We start from the raw sequence: 15,159 nt of genomic DNA on the forward strand, positions 1-15,159 counted from the left end.
TAAGATACTTTTTTATTATTTTGCAGACAATTTGAAAAAATTATGTTTCTTAATCCAAAAAGAACGGTACCTCCCATACAAATGTTGAAAACCGATAAAATAAAAAACTTATTTTTCTCAAAAATGCCTCCAAGAATTTTTATAAAAAGAAGTATTTTTATTTTTAAAGTTCTTGTTAATACTTTTATAAAAAAAAATATCAATAACGATTACTACGGGACCTGTCATATAAACCGATTTTTTGGTTTTCAAATTTCTCGTCAACGGCTTAACTGATTTCAACCAAAAACCTTATGCGAGTTCTCCTTTACAATTTAAACAATTTTGCATATAAAAATTTTCAAAAAATTTTTGGATTTTTAAAAAATATTGAATTTTCTTTGTGAAAATTCAATTTCTTGGAAAGGGGCCAATGAATATTTTTTTGTATTGTATGTAAAATTGTATTCAACAATTTTTGAAATTATTTTTTCTTAAATTCATATTTATCAAACACATCAGATGGCTTTTTTTATTTTTAGCTCTAAGGTTTAAGCCATTAAAATAACTTAATCAATTTATCTAATTTTATTTCTTATTTTTTTTTTAATAATGTCACAATATTTTTGAACAAATTAATATCATCATCAAATTCTAGCTGCGTTAAAGTTGTTAGCTATGAGAGCAAGTTTGTGCGATCCAGTCGTGCCCATTTTTTATTATTTTGAAGAGAACCTTTACAGCTAACGAATGGAATTTAAAATTCCCAAATTCGTTTTCTAATAAATTATTTAGTATTAATTGAAAACGAATTTCTAATGAATAATAAAACAAATAAAAAGGCATATCGCAATCTTGAAAAAAAGACACAACAAAAATTAAAACTGAAAAAAAACTGCGTGTGTTTTTTTTGTTGTGAAGTTGATACCTACGAGTACATCACTCTGTGAATATGTCTGTATCTGCGTCTGCGCTGTGATAGCACAATGAAATAGATGCAGAAAACAGAGCTCGTTGCGTGTGTTTTTGTTGTTGTGAAGTTGACGGATCGAACTGTGAAAGTGAATATGTACGTATCTGCGTCTGCGCTGTGTTCTTTTTATTTTGACTTGTGTGTGGTTCGATCATTCATTGCAACTTGCAACTTTTAATCATAACAACAAACAAATTATCGCTCTTCGAACAAAACATGTATGCTGTGGAGGCAATCTCGGTGGAGGCAATCTGAAATTGGTTTCTTTTTCTTTCTATGAAGTGTCCCGTCTTTATTATTAGTTAGTCTATGTTTATACCAACTGTGAGTAATGTTTTTTTTAGATTTTTATTTAAAAAAAAACTGTCAATTCGATTTTTATCAAAATTTTATTAGATGTCAAGAACATTATTCTTCGTTGCACAAAATTGTCAAGTCTCTTGCGTTTTTGGTTCGTAAGATATTTAGGGTTAACCAACATTTTTTTACCTTTTTTCAAACTGCTATGGTAAAAAAAACAATCACGCAATTTTCTTGAGAGCCCTTTCTGCGTCTTTCTGCCTTATTATATGTATAACAAAATTTATTTAAAATCCATACCTCTTCTGGTTCTTGAGCTATGGACGACGAAAAAAACGTCGCGAACGTACGAACTTACGTACACACGCACGCACAGACATCTTTCTAAAAATCTTTTATTTCGAATCTAGGGACCTTGAAACGTCGAGAAATGTCAAAATTTTCAATTTGACAAATCGGACCCATTACAATAACTTCCTATGGGAAGTTAAAAATTCGAAGAAGCATTTTGCGGTTTTGGTTTCGGTTCTGGTGACCATGCTCTATGTAATTTAAAGCGAAACGTTCGGGGTGAGTGCTAAATTAAACTCGCTAAGTATTTAATATTTATAACGCGGCTTATCTGAGTATTCAAAAATGTGTCAAAACAAGAACTAATTAATAAAATAAATGTATTTAAATTCAGAAGCGTTTTCAATGTACTTATATACATAGATTTACCTACGTATAATAATCGTATATAATACATTTCTATTAAGTGAATTTTTTGTTATCTTTGTGCATAGCGCTGTTTTGGTTTTTCTTTTTTTTTAAAGAAGTGTTTTTGGTTTGATGTTGGGTGGATTTCTGCGTCACCTGATAAGGCGGGAGCTTATGGACGTTACTTGACTCGAATCTTCAAAGATATGCTAACTTTGTTTCAGTTAATAAGTCATAAAAACGGCGCATTTGAAAAGGCCCAGTGTAAGAGTTGTTAAAAAGCAAGGCAGAGACCTATAGTTTGAAGAGGAGTGTCAAAAAATGGGGATAACTTCATTTGTTTGGCTGAGATTATTCAAATGTTCAAAATTTGTTAAGATATCACTATTTATATAAAATGAAAAAACACCCAAAATCAACTGTGTAACAGGCTGGCCCTATGTGAAAATTTTTCAGAATTGTGAAAATTGCTACGAGAACTTAATGTTAAACAGAATAACTAACACCATGCTTTAAATAAACAAACTGCATGATCACTTTAACGAGCTACTTAATGCGACTGTATCTGCAGCATTTCTTGAAGACTTCAAATAAAAGCATTATTATTGGCTGATTATATTGTTATGTTCGCTTACAAGGTATAAATAAATAGGATTTTTGATGACATTCTAAAATCTAAAGTAGACGGGTAGCAGTACTCATGGTTTAAATCCCTGCCGATGCCACCTAGAATTTTTTTTACGGAAATTGCCTCTTGCGAGAAATTACCAACTCGTCCAGAGTAATTCTTGAAATGAAAAAGTGCTATCTCAAATAAGCTGTTCGGATTCAGCTAGAAACTGTAGGTCCCTTTCATCTCTGAAACGGCTTTTACAGAGGAATCTTTGACTATTGTAAGTCCTGATTCTCTACGGACTGTTGTTCTACATTATTTGCGGTTAATTGATTTTTTCGTTTAATTGACCAAACACATCACGTTCGAAAATTTCCCATATACATACATGCAACAGCGTTAATTAAACCCCGTTTAATTGAATTACCCGCTTAATTGACCTCGAAAAATTGCAACGAACAAAGTAAAACAAGCCAAAATCAATAAATGTATTTATGATTGAAATTATTTTTTATAACTAAGAAACACTGAAAATAGCCGCACCAGTAACAAAATTACAGCTTCTTGTTATTTGTTTTCTGCCATTTGCAATTTAAGTTTTGATTGACGTCGTCAATGGCATTAATTGAGATTAATGTTTTAGTTTTTAATCGACCAACTGGCGTAATTAAGCGGTTATCAAAGAAACATGTTAAAAAATTTATAATTTGCAAACAAAAACTCTAACGCACATATCAGTGTTCCAATAATTTCAGATATAGGCAACTATTTTTCACCAAATTTTCCTAAAACAAATTTTAAAAGAAGATTAGGTATATTTATTCTTCATAAAAGAAAGATGATATTTGCTATGAAATCGAAAACTGTAAGCCAGTAGATGATATTTTTTGGGAATTTAAGGCTCAGAAGAGGTTCGAAATTTCGAGACTAACAAAAAATTAAATATTTTAAAAGATTGTCAAATATTCTATAAAAAACTTTAACAAGAATTTAAAAGAAAACTTAATTTAATGTTAATGTTATAAATGCGTTTAAAAAATAATCCAAACATACAAAATATTTTGCCACACTTCAATACTTTGATATCAGAATTTTTTCATCTATTATAGTGCGAGAAAGATGTTATAAGAAAAAACTTTTGGATTGGGCTGGCGTTTTTCTTGAAGATTCAAACACGTTTAGGCTTTAGTTGTATAAATTAAAAAAAATATAATTGATGAAGCAATGTTCATTAATATTTCCAAATTTATGTTAATTCTTCTTAGTTTGCCTCACGGAAGTGCATCAACAAAACGAGTGTTTTTAAGGCTAAATAATATTAAAACAAATTGTCATACAAAACAATTAATGCTATAATGTCATATAATGAAATTATTAGGCCTAATAATTGTCAAAATTTTAACCTTCTATTATATTTTTATATTATTTATACATATTTTTAATAATAATACCTACTCATTCAGGAATAGGGACAGTGATTGTTTTTTAATAGTAATAGTATTCAATTTATATTTATTTTTAAAGAACAACTTGAGTTTTATTTTCGTATATCATGAAAATTTCATAAATGGCACGTTTTTCAAAAAACATGGCACGAAAATTAATTTTTTGGCGGCAACGCTGGTTACAATTTGTTTTATATTGGCCAAGAGAGAGTCTCTCTCTCTTTTTATTTTTTATTTACCTACATACATACTTTAAACACAAAATAAACAAACCTCAAACGTCAAAATATAAATAAACTGAAGACGTCAACCTAAAAACTTCAAAGCACAAAAACATCTCCTTAACGACACAGAACACGGGCCCATTTTGCGGTAGATACAATTAATACCTAATAACCAGTGCTGTATTCCAAAGTCAAACTTTACAAATCATATTTTTAAAAAAATGGCCTTTACTCTTTAATATTAAAATAACTCCTAGAAAAACCGAAAAAGACGTATTTAAAGATATGAAAAGACTAAGACATGAAAAACAAGACTTTGCTATAGAAAAACAAGAAACCACTTGTGCCAAACACTAAAGACAAATGAGACAACTAGAATTGACAATAAGAAAAAACAATGTCATAATTTTTAAGGTAAATGAAAACGAATGGACTTCAGAGGAGCTATTGCTGATGATAATTGCCATAATTAAGAAGTCTAACAAAGAGTTTAATATAATAGAAAATGCCATAGAAAGCTGTTATAATCTAGGAAAGAAAATAGATGGAAACATTAGACGAATTAGACTTCAAAAGCTATGAAAAGAAACAAAGTATATTACTTTGGAAAAACATTCACCATCGCCAAAGACGTACCAATATCCGTGGTGGAACAGAGAAAACCTCTTACCCCTAAACTACTTCAGTTCAAAACAGAAGGAAAAGCGTACTTTAAATTAGTTGAACTCGTGGTTAAAGCCAAAATTTGGAAATAAAACGAGCCAGAAAACTCAAGAAATAGATTCCGTTCAAACTTAAATTCACCATCAGGACAGCCAAAAAATAAAGAAATAATTACAAACAAAAAACTACTTTACTTGGATCAAATAACAGCAGACATTTTCCAAAAAACTAACTGAACGTGAAAAGCGCTTTCTCGAATTAGCCGTTGGGATTCGGCTTAAGACTGTCGATCCCCTCCATCACTGACAAGTACGCGGACACAGGAAATGGAATGTTTCAGAGTTGTAAGTCACTAAACCCTAGTTCTCAACGGACTGTTGCGCCACACAATAATTTATTATAAATGTAATTAAAATACTCAAACAATAAAACCTTGTAATAATAATAAATAATATTGCTTCTACTAGTTAATAACTTTTAAAAAATCCAATACTTTTGAAAACTGGTAAAAAAATGAATTATGACTTAAATATCTTATATTTGTTTTTTTTTATTATTATTTATTGATTCCAAAGTTGATATTATAATTTTGTACAATTGATAAAAAGTTGAAACAATAAAATAATGAAAAATGCTAAAATTTACAATTTAAGTTAAATATCTTGAGAAAAAAATACCATACAAACCATACAAATGTTCTTGTTAATGTTTTGCAATATCTAAAGACAGTGGTTTCCTATACAAATATACTGATTTAACTCCTAAAATACATCTTCAATAAAAGAGCTTAAACTTATGTTCTGGATTGCATATTTGTCGACTTTTTCAATAATTGACTCGTTACAAGAAATACCAGCCTCTTTCTTTATTTATAATTAGTTAAAAGGGTGTTTTAGCTTTCTTTAAGATACTGAGCTAGATTGTCATGCGGGGAATAGGAATACCGACTCCCTTTGTTAAAACTCTTAAGCTTCAAGTGGAGTGTTTGTTTCAAGATAAGTGAAATTCGATGGGTTAAGAAAGTAGTTAAAGAAGTAGAAAAGACCGTAGTAGTTAATATGCAGAATGGTTGAGATTATTTGACACTGGATTTAAATGGTAATGATGTAGCAGATGGTAAAATTAATCTGTATGAAATTCTTTCTTAGTACGAAAGAAGTGTATGGCATTTATGACAATGCTAGAATGGCCTGGAGTCCCTGGCGCCTCAGGCGTGATAATCGATATCCTTATTGCGTTGCTGTCAATAGTGTAAGTATAAGGGACATAACAATAATGTATAGACTTTTCTGCTAGGAGCATTGTACATGCCGCCAGTCAGTATGGGCCTGACTCCCATACTGGCGTTGGCGTATCGGCTTTAACTATTGTCGACGTTACTATTCTCAGTATGGTCAAATTAACTATGCTTACAACTTTTTATCCAATGGAAATCTTCTAAGCCATACAGTATTGCATTCACACGCATACTGACATTGTAATATTCGCAATGTATTTCTTTCCGTGTATATGAAGTACAAGCGGCTCAGTTATTGTTTAGACCAACTTATAGCAGAAATTGTTATATTTACATATAAACTTAACTTTTAATTTTAAAAAAATTGTTGTTGTCACAATGAGACACAAAGCATGTCCAGTCATTATCACCATCATCGTTGTGTCGTAGACATCATTTTAAGTATCATGTACGCATGTGTTAGTGCAATGGAAAAAGTAGAAACTTATCTTATTTTTGTTAATTTATATAAGATCGGGTTTAGTAAACAATATTGTTAGGAAAAATGTTTGCATGCATGTTGATAAAATATCTTCATTGTGCATGTATACATAATATACATGTATATTTAAATATAGAGACACTATTATTTAAAAATTAGAATGGATGCAGTGCAAATTTTCGTTTTTTTTTACATTAACTGGAAGGTTCAATTTTTGATAGAAATAAAGTTGTTGTTGGTAAGTAGGTTACACCTTTATATGATTTAGATAGTCAAATAACTAAACCTACTTCACCTACATAAAGTAAAAATAAAAACAAACGAATAACTTATCTACTTATATCTAAATACAAATAGATTAGATATACAAGTTCTTCCAAAACAGCTGTTCATGTACTAGTAAGAACCCATATTGCACTCTTATTTAGGTACCTACTACCCATGGTTTTGTAAAAAATACTTTCCTGTTTTGCAGTTTTCAAATTATTTGCACGGAATACACAGCTGATTTTCATTTCAAGCTGAATTCAACAAGTCAACTAGAGGAAGAGTCGAATGTAAGATGAGAGTACCAAAACTGAACTGTAGGTGCATAAGCTTAAGTATAGAAAAACAAAGATACACATGTGTAAATATGCATTTACATTCACAATATGCACACATACATATAATTTTGTTCCATTATCGAGAATCTATAAAAAGCAATATGATATTCAATCTGTTGTATTATACGACTTGTTGCATATTTGATAAGTATTTTGAATGAAAAGTACAAAGTACAAAAAACTTTAACAAACCTCTAACTTTATTCCGTAGACCAAAGCTTATATACTTGGCTTTAATTTTGAATTATTTTATTCACCTCAGGTATGTTCTCTACGTTTTTAAAATTAATCAAGCTCTAATACTTCATTAGGGAGGAACACACACCATTATGGACCACTTTTACTCTTTTTACTCAATTAGGCTGCGTAATGTTTAAACCACTAAAACGACAGTAATGTATTTTTAATCGTAAGAAACTAAACTAAATTAACAAATAGTCCTTGTACACTAAATATCCTCAAAAGTTAAAAACGCGTTGCACTGTGTCAATAGTAGTTTACAAACTCACTTGTTGCACAATAAACGTAATACTACACTGGTGTTCGTCACGAAAATACTTTTTAGCTCACCCGAACTTAAAAAAAAAATTACCTTTTTTCTATAAAATTTTTTGGTACGTTCTCCTTTTGCTTTAAAACAGGGGGTTATGTGGCGGTCGTATTTCTATTGCAGCTTAATTTTTTTCTCCATTGCCCTATTCTTTGTGAATTCTTCCCTATAATACATATACATGGATAGACAATACTGCTGTCTACTAGTTCGGTTTATTTTTGTATGTGCTTCACATTTCAACTTATTTTTGGTGTGGAAAACTACTTGTTTGGTAGTGTACACATAAGAAAAAGGACACACAATTCCTTTTTGTGCAACAGCATCGTTAAAACACCACCACCATCATCGGCAATACTATTATCACTGCTGTCGGTGTTAGAGGCATCCCCTTTTCCATCCACCACCATCAGTTGTTCAAATGTTCAGTTACCCGGCCAACAAACACTCCAGGACGACGACGTACAATGGATAGAATATTGAGAGGGTAGGTAATCGTCTAGATTTAAGGGTCAAAAAAGTGCACTTGCTCTTGCTGCATTCGATTTCTGGGGTAAACCTATATTGTTGTTGGAGGGTGTTGCTTATACAACTGATTGCCTAATATAGTCTTCTCCTACACCTTGCATTGAACCGCATTAAACTTTTTTTTAGAACAGTGAATATTTTATCAACAATTCTAAAAAAAAATGAAATGGTACTGAAGAAGCGTATACCTACATATGTTTGTATGTACGAAAAAAATGGGGAAATTTAGCAAAAACAAAAACGTATATAAAAAAAGGATATAAGGTACCTATGAGGAACAAATCTCAACTGTGATCCTTTTGGAAATCAGAGAAACACGACCCTGTTGGTTTTGTGTTTAGTTACCACGAAAATATAGAAATTATATAAAAAGGTATCATTATAAGCAGATATCTGCATATCAACACAAATGTTGATAGATTATATGTGTCATAAAAATATTGAAAGACTTTAGGTGAACATTCAAACAGAAATAATTAATGTAATGTGGTTGTGTGCAGACTAAAACTTTCATACCTATTACCTTTAAGTTTTAATTTTGCTCCAATAAAACGTCGATATGTATTTAGCAATACAATTAAAAGACAGCGTCAATTAACAATCCACAAAACTTTACACTATTTATGGTTATTTCGAAATGTGCTTGGTTAAACCTACTACACTCTTTTGTTTCTTAGCCCATGAAATATGAACACGAAGAGTCGTTTTTAAGTTCTCAAAGGAATTGCAATGGGTCGAATCAAATTTTTTTAACATGTCTGGACGTTATATTCGACAATAATTTTTGTTCAGTTTTTTTGATTTATAAAAAATGTTACAAATGTGGTGTTACGTAAGATATTTTGGGTTTACCAACATTTTTACTGGCTATTGAGATATAGACGAGGAAAAGCTCTTCACGAACGTACAGACGTACACACACACGCACAGACATTTCTCTAAAAAACTTTAATGTAATGTAATCTTGAAACGTTAAGAAAGGTAAACATTTTAATTCGACAAATCGGACCGATTAGGTACAATAACTTTCTATGGGTAGTTTATAAAATATTTCAAGAAGTGCAATTAAAATTGGTAAAAATTTGTTTTTGACTGAAAATCTCTTTAGAAAAATAGGTTTTGAAATCAAACTGCTCTTCATATCCAAAATATTGCTGGTATTCATTTTTAAATAATATTTTGAAAGAAGAATTCAAAATGTTGGCTATTACATTTAGTTCTAATGTAAAATGGAATATTCAGGTAAAAAACGTAATCCTTCAATTAGAAAAATAATATAACCTCCTAAAAATGATTTGCTACAAGGGAAAAGGCCATCATCTTGAAATAGCCTTAAAACACTCGTTGAAGGTACTTTACAACATGGACTTACAACCTACATGCGGACAACAATCAAAAACTGCAAGGACATCGACAACGCGATCACCAATTGCTTTCGTTCAGCCTCGGTTGCACTAAAATCCACAAGAATCACGGCTCTTAGACTGGAAACTGGGTATCAATCTTTTCATAGCTTCGACAAAGAAGAGCTATTAACTTAGCAAGCAAGGCCCTTGCCGATACAAAACACCTCTAAATAATATTGCCAAAGCCATTACTAATTCAGCAACAAATAAACTTAAAAACTCGATATCCAAATTCTTTGTTTGATACAGGTTCAATCAAATATAGTAAGTCCCCTTGGAAACGAAATCTTCTTCAAATAGATACAAAATTAACAGCATTTAAAAAGAAAAATACGACGGATGATTTGTTCCAAGCTCTTTACCAAGAGATGATCGAAAAGGTCAACCTTGTTCACATATTTTATACAGCTGGTTCAGACAAAGATGAGAACTCATCTTTTGCCGTAGACAAGCATTCTCAAACCTCTTCGGTGTGGCGAGGATTTCTACCTAGTGAACCAGGCAGCTACATTGCTGAACTAGCAGCAATTCAAAAAGCTATTTCAATTGCGAAAACTTATTTGGGACGAAATATAATTATGACAGATAACCTTGGGACATTAAAAGGCCTAAAGAATGAAACAAGCCGATGCCCTACTATGGAACGACTATAATGCAAAATGACGGAAAACCTAGTTCTAGCATGGGTACCAAGGCATTCTGGTATCAAAGGCAATGAAATGACGGATGATGCAGCTAGAGATGCTACTAAATTTCCACTTGACTCGCCAAATCTATTTCCAGGAACTAAAAATGGAACTTAAAGTTAATTGGAATAACTTCAATACTTTTCTTAGTACGCATAATCCACATCACCCTTGCATATAATAGGCAACTAACAAGGGAAAATTGCATAAAGATACTCCGAATCAGCGTTGGAAAAACTATTTTTACGACCAAACACCTATACAATAATTAATTCCCAGAATTGTGTGAAGCCTGTCATTAAGTTCTATCAATTCATTATGTATTTGTAGAATGTACTTTATCACGGCAGATCGATCATTTTTTAAAAGCACACTCATAATCCCTTAGCTAACCTTAATTAATGAGTAAGCGAGGAATATTGGAAACATCGCCTGAACACCTACAAAGTGAAAAGCGCTACTCATCTTCAGCAATCACAGTTGTAGTCAAATCTACTATGGGATCTTCTGGAATAGACTTTAAAGCGATAATGAATATGTTGCTTAAGGAAAACAACGATGAACTCCTTAAAAATTTTGCAACCAAGTCCGATGCACAAGTCTTCATGAAGGTTTAGCAAGCCTAAAAATACGTCATGAAGAAGTGTCACAGAGAGTAGTCAAGCTAGAATTTCGTTACAAAACATTGGAAGAGCAGATATACAAAATCCTTTAGAAAACGACGGAACTAAACCTGGCGGTACGACTTCCTACAAACAACCCGGATTCCTGTGAGAAAGGTAAGTCCATCTGCGCAGGTGTTCTGAATGAAAGCAATGCAAGCTTTTTGGTCGAATCCGCTTATAGCATACGGAACCGCAACACACTCGGAGCAACAATAATCGTGAGAATGAAGTCTCGTGAAAAAGCCTGGAACTTTTAAAACAAAACTATATGTATAATATGTCAAACTCTTCGACATTGAGACAATTGACAGCCAAGCACACAGGGTGACAACGCATCAAACAATTTTAAATTTGGGTACGACCATAAGTAATGGTTGTTCATACGAGGCGTGAGAATATGCAGTGTACCAGAAAGAAAATAGTTTGTTAGTTAATGTTAAAATTTTAAGTTATAATGTGTCAGGATTAAAAAATAAATTATTATTTGTTAACTTCTTTAATTATATTAAGCAATTCGATAATTATTGCTATTTTTTAATTCGATATAATTGCTTTTTGAGTCACATTTGTTAGAAAACGAAGAGCGACAATCATTGCGAACAGAAACACCAACCGGCGCAAAAAAATTTAATGTTATCCCGAAATTGCGCTGTAATGAAAGAAATAAGTGCAAGTTCCAAGAAAACATGAGGAAAGAAATAAGAGAACTTCAAGAAATAAACGAACTCGTAGATATATCGGTTTTAACGCAGATCATCAAAAAAGCGAACCCACAAAACCAACAAGCAAAATAAAAAAACAATTATAAGCAAAAGTGGTTTGATTCTCAATGCTTAAAAGCGAATTCTGGAAGGCTTTGAAAACCCTAAACGGAACCACGAATATCACCGCTCAAAGATTACAAGCGCAAAATCTAAGCGATCACTTCAAAAAGCTTCTAAACGCAACGATAGGATCACCATTGGTACTATACATAGCCGCTTTAATCACAGGTGGCTTTCTAGATGCACCGTTATCAATACATTTATTAAAAGAAGTTATTGAGAAAGCTAAAGTGAATAAGACGCTAGGAGATTATCGTATTCGTTTTGAGCACTATTAGCACGCAACTGATGAATTTTTATTGCTGCTCACTAAAGAACTTAATCGACTTTTCGAAAATGCTATTATTCCCGATAGTCAGAAAATCAATAATATTTTCACGTTTAAAAAAAGGTAACTATAATAAAGCATCAAATTATAGAGGTATTTCTTTTTTAAATACAAATGCAAAGCTCTTCGCTGGGCTTATTGAGAGTAGAATGTCCGAATGGGTGAGGAGAAAAAGTATACTCTCTGAATATCTGGCCGGTTTCAGAAAGAATCACATATTCTTACTGTACAACATTGACGATTCTAATATCAGGAGAAAAAGAAAACTATATGTATTTTATCGTTCGTAAAACGCTTTTCTATAAGCTGTATGCCATTAAACTGTCGAGCAAAACAATGAACATTCTGAAAGCCTTGTAAACAATGAATACAGCATACATATGGGATGGAGCGTCTGTCGCGGCAGAGTTTCGCACCGAAATGGGTCTCAGGCAAGGGTGTATACTGAGTGCTTTGATCTTTATATTATTTATAAACGACATAACAGATGTGTTCAAAGGCAGAATTGTGTTCGGAGAAACTGACATACCTGCAATTTGGTATGCAGACGACATAGTCTTCTTTGCAGAAACGGTGGATGGACTGCAAATGATGATGAATAGGCTAAACGGCTTTTGTAATCGCTGGAATCTCGAAATAAATCTATCAAAATCCAAGATAATGATATAAAGAGCGGGTGGCGGCAGGACTGCAAGAAACGAAAAGTGGACATTCAATAACGAGGCAGTAGAGATTGTTTGAGAGTATAAATATATGCGAGTTCTATTTAATTCGAATCTAAATATGAAAAAACATCTAGAAATCAAACTAACGGAGGCAAAACGTGCAATTTTAACTGTGTGGGAACGCTGTTTCAAAAGTGACTGCATTTACCATAGTAAAAACACAAACTTTTCCGCTCCACAGCTGCATCGATTGTATTGTATGGAGCCCAGGTTTGGGGTTATTGTTCTTTTGAAGCAATCGAAAAGTTTTTCCGATACTTTATTAAAAGAATCTTCCGGCTTCCGAGAAATACCCCAAACTACATGCTGTATCCGGAAACAGCGCTGCCTCCCATGATATTGGAAACGCTTAGCGCGCATTTCAACTATATTGTTAAGGTCTTACAAATGAATGATGCAAGAATACCCAAAATCATACTGAATTGTTCAATTATGGCGCAAGGACATAATAACGACGGAATGGGAAAGTTTAGGAAAAAGTTTGATATACTTTCCAAAAAATATGGTCACATCTTGTACCACATGAACGTATATGAGGCCCTTTTAGAGTTATTATAACCGTTTACCCTTCTGCATTGGTAATAATAAATACATTCTTAACACTATGCCATTAAAAAAATTAGCACTTTACTTAAAATTTACTTCATGCCTCATAGCCCCGATTTACCTTTACTTTGCAGGCTTTGCAATCTGAACACACGAGAAGACATTCATCATTTTATTGCGATCTGTCCAATAATGAAAGAGTCCAGGGTGAGATATTTTGAAAAAAAAGGCTTAATGAAGCCGAGCTTATTGCCATACTGAAAGGAAATTTCGGATGGAATGCCCTATACAATTAATTATACAGTCGCTGATCTTCGTTATAGTAATTGTATAATAAATATATGAAGATTTTTAAGATACAAATCTAGATATTTTTTTTTCTATAATATTGTATTTAATTTCAAAAATGTCAGTCTGGTAGACGGCCATAGGCCAAACCATATAAACTCAAGTTAGTTTTTGTATTATGTATCTAAATTGAGCATGTAAAAAATGTTATTAATTATCTAATAAAATAAAAAGTCAACTAAAACTAACTAAAACTACTCAAAAAATTATCTACCATCCTTTGCCCAGCCGATCATAATACAATGCAAAGAATTTAAACTGCTTTAGATACTGACAATAAGTTAAATGAAATCTAATGTAAATATTTCAATTTTTAACCCTAAATGTTCACTTTAAAGTCATTAGTTTCAACAATCAGTTTGTTAAAGTTACTCTGTAATTAAATTTAAGTTTTCTTCACTTATGGTCTTGTTGCCCTGATGCCTTATTAAAAAATAATTTGTAAATTTATTTGTTAATTATTTGATAAAATAAATAAATGATTAAAAAAATTTAACAAACAACTTTTTTGAAAAAAAAAAACCTATTGAACGCATGTGTGTAGTATGTACATGTATTCATAGATACTTATATGACAAAAAGTGAGTTTTAATTTCGGTCTTTTTGTTGTTTGTTAATTGTTTTTTTTGTTGTCTTATGCAAAACGTAGGTTGCGCATTTTATGAACTTAAACAGATGTAGGTAGGTACTCATGTAAATAATTTCGATACGATACAAAAAAGAGGCTCGGATGTGACCCACACTGATAACTAACTATTGATGCCCGCTTAAATTTTTCAAAATGTATTTTTTGTATTTGGAAAAATTGTATTAGTATGCAAAAATATAAATTTAAGCTGTTTTCTGTGAAAAACATGTATCGAAAAGTTAAATTAATATATCTTGAAAGAAGTTTATTCAATTTAATTTATAAATTCAATTAGGTTTTATGTTTTCTGTAAAATAAAAATTTGTTGTTAATAACAAAAATTTGTTGGAGATCAAAACAATTCTTTCTTTCTTATTAATATTAATTAATAATCATTATTAATATTATTATTATTATTATTATTATTATTATTATTATTATTATTATTATTATTATTATTATTATTATTATTATTATTATTATTATTATTATTATTATTATTATTATTATTATTATTATTATTATTATTATTATTATTATTATGATTATTATTATTATTATTATTATTATTATTATTATTATTATTATTATTATTATTATTATTATTATTATTATTATTATTATTATTATTATTATTATTATTATTATTATTATTATTATTATTATTATTATTATTATTATTATTATTATTATTATTATTATTATT

Source organism: Eupeodes corollae, chromosome 1 (genome assembly GCF_945859685.1).
Source record: "Eupeodes corollae chromosome 1, idEupCoro1.1, whole genome shotgun sequence".
Lineage (NCBI taxonomy): Eukaryota > Metazoa > Arthropoda > Insecta > Diptera > Syrphidae > Eupeodes > Eupeodes corollae.